The following is a 7545-nucleotide window of genomic DNA, read 5'->3' on the forward strand; positions in this document are numbered from 1 at the left end:
GCCGAAGGTATCAATGTAATCTCTACTACTCTATAAGAATACAATGTAGGTGTCCACATGGTGCACGGTTCTGCCTCTCCCCCACCCATTCTGTCTCGTAACGCCCGTCCCACAGTCCCTGCCCCCGTCGCCCTGCTCTCGATGCCCCAGCGGCGTCTTCATCCTCGCCAACGCCCCCGCCCCTGCCTGCCCTGTGACCTTCACTGCCGCGTCTTCATCCCCTCGTGCCCCCGACCGAATTTTTTGTATTTTAGCCCTTAAACAGAAGTAAAATCACGTTTAGACCTAAAAAAATTTTAAATGCAGTTTTGGACCCTTTGCTCGGCGCCATAGCCTATGGCGCCGAGCTAACACAGCTCGGCGCCATAGGCTATGGCGCCGAGGTCGTGTTGCGTTGGCACACCCCAGACGCGTGGCGTCGACGTGGAACCGAGCTCGGCGCCACAGATCTTGGCGCCGAGCTCGGTTGTGTTATTACAATGTTTGTTGCGAACATGAGCACAAAGCCCATCTAGCCCACTTGGTAGAGCACAAGGCTTCTAACCATGTGGTCGTGGGTTCAAGCCCCATAGTTTGCATTTTTTTTGTTTTTTTTGTTTATGTCGTTGGTGTGTCCGCTTAAATTTATTTCTCGCCTAGATTTTTGTTTATCTTCCAGGTGCACTCGATGATGCTGCCATTACAGAGTCATTAGAACTACACAAAATTAAGAGCCGCCAATGGGCGATTTTCAAAACATCTGCAATAAAGGGAGAGGGGCTCTTCGAAGGTTTGGACTGGTAAGTGGGGTCAAATTTTCATGTCCTAAGCGATGTTTCTGCAAGATATGACAAGTGGATGAATGTCTTTAATAAACCATTCGTATCATCAGTTAAAATAGTTCTTCATACATTATCAAGTAGTGGCTGTACTGTCCGTCGATCAAGATGCAGTTCTATGTATTAATTACAAAAAAAACACGCCTTTTGCATTTACGTGATGAGAGAGCTGGAGACATTATTGGAGGAAGCAACTTATGGTTGGCTATTATTGCAGGCTCAGTAACACGCTCAAATCTGGAAGCAGCTAAGGAGCCTCCGCCTCGTCATGAATCATTTGCTGGAGGCTAAAGAATAGCCGATGCTTGCAAGTCAGCGCGCAAATCCCATTCTCTTTGTTTTAACTCCAGAAGTTCTACACCGCCATCAATTATCTGTAAAGTGCGTGTTAAATTTTTTGGATACTACATTAGATGTACCCCCAGGTTGAGATCAAGAATAGGTCTGTGGCAACTTCAGTGTAAGTATAGGTAAATTATATAAGCTGAACTGACTTCAGTGACAAAACAAAGATAAAAAAAATCTAGGCGAGAAATAAATTTAAGCGGACACACCAACGACATAAACAAAAAAAACAAAAAAAATGCAAACTATGGGGTTGAACCCACGACCACATGGTTAGAAACCTTGTGCTCTACCAAGTGGGCTAGATGGGCTTTGTGCTCATGTCTGCAACAAATATTTTAATAACACAACCGAGCTCGGCGCCAAGATCTGTGGCGCCGAGCTCGGTTCCACGTCGACGCCACGCGTCTGGGGTGTGCCAACGCAACACGACCTCGGCGCCATAGCCTATGGCGCCGAGCAAAGGGTCCAAAACTGCATTTAAAATTTTTTTAGGTCTAAACGTGATTTTACTTCTGTTTAAGGGCTAAAATACAAAAAAAATTCGGTGCCCCCGACAAACCCGCTCCGACCCCCTGACAGCAGAGTGTTTGGCCCCGGCCTCTGCCTGCTATCGCTGGCGGACATCTCCGAGTTCGACGCCCAGATCAAGGAGAAGGGCGCGAGACGCTGGACAAACTCCCCTGGTCGGAGTCGAAGCTGGGGCGGCTGGTGCACGTGCTGGTGTACGACGCTAGATGAACTCTCCCGGTCGGAGTCGAATCACTCGCAAATCGCCTCGCGTCCCACTCGCAGGGGCAGGCAATGAGGCTAGCGCATGGTCCAAACTCTCTCTCTCTCTCTCTTCACTCCTGGTGCCGTGACCTTCGATCTCGGTACATGACAGCTCTTCCGGATGCAGGAAAAAGTCTACGTTTCGTTTCACTATACTCATCATGTTTTTACTGTTACCAGGCCACTTCAATGAAAGGTGTGGGGAGTAGTCCATTCTCGACATTCGGTTCAGAATTTTTGTGATTTTAACCAGCGTAGTGGAATTTGTTGTCTGTAATAACATGCTCTTTGTATTACGGAGGAGGCTGATCTGATGTAGGAAGCGCCTGGACATATTGCTACTTCTGCCAGCATGATGCATTTGCCTCTGCCAAATCAAGTTTCTAGGGACTAATTTTTAGTCCCTCCATTTTATTCCATTTTAGTCTCTAAATTACCAAATACGAAAACTAAAACTATGTATTTAGCAATTTAGGGATTAAAATGGAATAAAATAGAGAGACCAAAAATTAGTCCCTAGAAACCAAACAACCCATTAATATGTAGTGCTAACTCTTTTATATGTATTAACTTTTTTGTGTTGCTTTTAAACTAATTTCTAGGCTGCAGCAAAAGGCTACCACATTCATCATTTAGGAATGAGGGACATTACAAGGTCGAGTCCTTGCTGCCCGCCAAGGAGTCCGTAACAAGATAATCCTGTTTTTTGGCTCTGTCATAGTACTGATCGCTCACATGATAAACTGAGTTGTGAGTATGGTTTCAGGTCAGGTTATGTGCCTATGTTCCACTCTTTCATCAGATCCGATTTTCTTTAGATAGAAAGGTTTACCTGCAGTGAAATCCATATTTCCATATTGCGAAGTGCTTAGTTTTTAGGTGTTGCTGGTAGTTTTAATTTGTCTTTCTTTTTTCTTTCCTGCTTTGGCTATTTTTGTGTTATTTTCTGCTATATTAATAAATGTGTACTCGCTTGTGCCATTTGTTTGAGAAATTACAATAGAACTACAAGTATATATCCCTACCAGTTTTGCTTCTGTTGCTTTTCATCTCCGCACACAGGGTTTGCTAGATGTATGGGAGAAGATTAAATCACAGGGAATAATGAAATAGTGACAATTAATGGTTTTGCAAGTTGAAGACACAATTGAAGTTATGAAGCAACAAGAATCAACCTCATGCATATGCAGCCTTATATTAGTTTAGCATGACAAAAAATCATAGGACATGTGAAATACTATTAGTAATGATCTCTATAAACAAAAAGCTGGAACAAAACTGAAAGGAGACAAGCAGACTAAGACCATCGTAAGAATTGATATAATATAAGTTTACTGGGATGGAGATTCAAAAATAAGATTATGAGATGACAAGATGTAGGAAAACTGATATATTCAGTAAGTTGAAGACATAATCAAAGTTATAAGACGCAACAAGACCTCAGGCATATGAAGTCTTATATTAGTTTAGCATGACACAAACATATGCCTGGTAGATAATGTGCTGATGATATAGTTTTTGGGTTTCGGTTGCAATAAGTGTTGAACTTATCGCACCTTTTTGCCATTTGAGTTTACATGCATTTCTCATCTCACCAAGAGCTTACCACATACCAAAGCTTACATGGAAGGAATTCTGACCAGGTATGCCACAATTATGTATGTATAAAGTTTATTGTTACATTTCCTAATATAGTCTAAACCTGAACCAATATTTGCATTTATGCTATAGGTCCTAGGTGTAACTTATGCATGTTAGATATTATGCTATGCAACTAATGAATGTTAGTGCATCATGTTTTATTTTATTTTCTTATTAACGTATGTTGGCATTAAGATATATTATAATTAATTAGCCAGGTTGTACATGTAAGCATGAAAACAATGACTTAACACACAAAAACGAATTTGTGTGACCGTATTTTTAGTTTATGTAGTGCTGCCATCTTTTAATATGTCTCTGTAAAACACCCACTTCAGGGACTCCATGGTATTGGTTTAGTTGCCGCCGACATACCTACAATTTTTTGTGGTTTTTGTGTGGGTTAGTTTGGTTTGTTTACATTGAAGTTGGATTTGCAGTCCCCTCTATTTTCAGCAATCAATTTCATAACAAAATTGTGCTTGATTATTATTTTTGTGATGATGGCTAGGATGGGAGAAGATTCTTAAAAGTTGGCATATGATGTAGCAGTGATAAAACTATTGACATGTGCAACTAATTGTTAAAAAAGTGTACTGATTGAAAGTATGTTTAGCTATAGCTTATATCTTTCTACCTCCTCTTGTAGATAGAGTTAGATTGCATCACATATCTTCTCTCTTGTATTCCCAAATGCAAAGTATCTATGTTGGGTAATGGAAAGAATAGATGTTGGTTTGTTTGTGCCATATCCTAAGAAAACAAAATATATGTGAGTTGTGGTGGATGCTCTGTAGTCAATGTAGTAATGCCCCGGATCAATGTTGTTCCTTTAAAGTTTAAATTATACTTTGCTTGTGTTAAAATTTGTAGATAACTTCACACTGAGATGATGATTAATTTTGCCATTTGTATCATACCTGAATTAAGAAAAAAATGTTTTGTTGTTTAATTGCAGGAGTTATTACTTTAGCTTATTCTTAGAGTTGTCACATATCGCCATGCCCTTCATAAGGATTGCAGTGTTCTACTTCCGGGTGTCCATGATTGGAAGGTCTCTTGGGTTGATTTTCTCATAGACTACACAATCACTAGGCTCGAAATGAGCTTATATCTGCACGAGCTCACCTTTAATCTTTCGCCATTCCATACTAAACTTTAAACTGTGCAGTTAATAAAAAACCAGAAAAAGAAGCCATGGCAGACAAAATGAAGAAATGGATGAGTATGATCTAATGCAATGACATCGTTCATTCAAAGAAAGAGAAGCCATTATCACATACATCTGCTGGTGAATCTATTACCTGTACGAACTTTATTTATCACATATATCACACAGTTTGCTATCTCATAAAGTTGTACATTCGTTGAGCATTGGGATTAGTTAGGTTAAATCCAAGACTGTGGATGTTTGATTGAGGCGGAGAGATACGCCGGCACATGCACCTATCGTGGCACCGCCTTCTATCATGCCTGTGAGGCCTGAAGGCGTGAGGACTCCTGCACCATGCCATCACCATCCTCGCAAGTTGCTCAGAACTTTTTGGAAGCTCATTATAAAGATTTAGCCGTGTTTTAACATGTATTGCATTTAAATAGTCTTTCTATTTGATATATAGGAACCGTAGCAACGCACGAGCACAGAACTAGTATAAATTCTATTAATGTTCATGTGTTTATCATGAAATAAATATATAAATGAATTAATGAATAACATATATTGTTTCTATGAAATCTCATTTGCATGAATGATGAAGGTTTGTTCTTGTTGGGGGCCTTTGTCCTCCGAAGGTCCTCAAAAATGTAAATTAACAATGTCTTCCAAGTATGGCTTATGGACAGGTACCTTCGGATTACACGATGAGAAGGGCGCGATTGTGACGAAGGTTGCCGATACTTTGAAGTTATGCGCAAAGAAGCTTCGGCTCAATCACGGGAAAAGGAACCGACTTAAAAGGGAAAAGGCCATCCAGTCCTCATAGGACGAAGGGCATTAACATTTAACATTCTGTGTTGCCTTGTTCTTAATTCATAGCATTTGAGAACAAGTCCCCAACATTGGCGCCCACCTCCGGTGAACCCTTTTTTGACCACCTTTGGCAAGCACTGACCTTCGTCATGCCGCCGAAGAAAGCTTCAGCGCCAGGGGCTGCCGCACTACAGCCACTGGACCCAAATCAGGAGACCCTTTCTCTCCGAGAGGCCCGAAGCCAGAAGAGGAAGGCCACTAGTCCGACACTCCAGGAAGAAGAGTTGGATCAAGAAATCAGAAACATGGAGATAATCCATTAGCAAGTACAAAGGAAGAAGGAGAAGATGGCCCGACTGGCTGATCTTCAAAGGCAGATCGATGAAGCCACTAAAGAAGTACGACATCTTGCTCAAGACGAACAAGATCGAAGGCCTCAACACAGGGAGCTTCATCAAGAAGGCTTGTTCAATGAGGATGGATGGTATGATGATTTTAATCATGATACCTTTACCTTTGATGATGCTTCTCCCTTGGCAGCAGAACTGCAGGCTATCCCATGGCCTCCATCATACAAGCCGCCTCAGCTCCCCATGTACGATGGGCATTTAGATCCGAAGCAGTTTTTGATGAGTTATGAAGCAACTATATCTTTATATGGAGGCAATGCAGTCGTCATGGCCAAGTCCTTCGTAATGGCAGTTCGGAATGTGGCTCAAACATGGTATTCTTCCCTTCGGCCAGGGACTATTACTTCGTGGCAGAAACTCAAGGATATGCTAGTGACAAGTTTCCAAGGCTTTCAGATGAAGCCAGTCACAGCTCAGGCCCTGTTTCAATGCACGCAAGACCATGAGGAGTATCTCCAGGCGTATGTCCGAAGGTTCTTGCGTCTGAGAGCACAAGGGCCCACAGTGCCGAATGAAATTGTCATTGAGGCCATGATTAAGGGGCTTCGGCCAGGACCTACGGCTCAGTACTTCGCCAGGAAGCCCCCACAAACTCTGGAGAAGCTGCTTCAGAAGATGGATGAGTACATCCGAGCTGACAATGACTTTTGCCAAAGAAGGGAGGAAGCTTACAGGTTCTCTGAGATGACCAGGGGCTTCAGAGGAAGAATCCACCCGAGGCATGCCAGGTCAATTCACAACTCCACTCAGAGTGATGACAGAGGAAGTAAGCTGTAGAGGCCGCAGTACACTTCACAATCTTCGGGGCAGCAACAAAGCTCTTTTCGGTCGCCAGCTCTAAGAGGCAGAGGCGACAGGGGCTTCGGAGGAAGATATGGGGACCAGCCTAGGAAGATCTACTGCCTATTTTGTGGTGAAGACAAGGGCCATACTACAAGAATGTGCCAAATCACCATCCAAAAGCAGAAGGAGATCGCAGAAGCCGAAGCCCGACAAAGTCAACCGAAGCAGGTCCTGCACACTGCTTCGTGTCACTCACCCTACATACCAGAATATGTGGGTAATCATCCTGCAGCTTCTGTTGCTTCGGCTAGTCAACCACAGGCTTCTTGGCCACAGCTTCCACCTCCGCCGCCACTACAACCCGCCTATTCATGAGGTCAGCAGCCAGAAGGGAGCCATCAGACTCATCAGCAGCGAGATCTCAGGGAGGAGTCCGAAGCTCGCACAGTCAACAGTACTGTGCTAGAATCAAAACACATATATTGAGAGATATCCTACCTCTGAAGCATTTTTACATTCATTGTCATTTTCTTTTTAATAAGGAACAATCAATGTAAATCTAGTCTTCTTGTCATTTTTAATTTCTTGTAATAGCTTCGTTCTTGTCATAGTGAAATATATCTTTCCAATAGACTCACGAAGCTCAAAAACTGCTGAAGCTCAAAAGTCGTTCCTAAGGGAATGCAGAGCTAAAAATCGCATTGCAAGTTTTACCGAAGCTACAAAAAGTCGTTCTTAAGGAGCGCAGCGTAAGTTTGCCGAAGCTACAAAAAGTTGTTCTTAAGGAGCGCAGCGTAAGTTTGCC

At 42.6% G+C, this 7545-nt stretch overlaps 1 long non-coding RNA gene across 1 annotated transcript; it reads left to right on the top strand.

The window, feature by feature from the left end:
• The first annotated feature begins 587 nt into the window (after positions 1 to 587).
• On the top strand, positions 588 to 1268 carry LOC103632554 (uncharacterized). Its single transcript, XR_556017.1, has 2 exons — positions 588 to 779; positions 1036 to 1268. It is a non-coding gene; the product is annotated as an uncharacterized lncRNA (long non-coding RNA).
• The last annotated feature ends 6277 nt before the right edge of the window (positions 1269 to 7545 follow it).

This window comes from Zea mays, chromosome 7, assembly GCF_902167145.1.
Source record: "Zea mays cultivar B73 chromosome 7, Zm-B73-REFERENCE-NAM-5.0, whole genome shotgun sequence".
In the NCBI taxonomy this organism is placed as follows: domain Eukaryota; kingdom Viridiplantae; phylum Streptophyta; class Magnoliopsida; order Poales; family Poaceae; genus Zea; species Zea mays.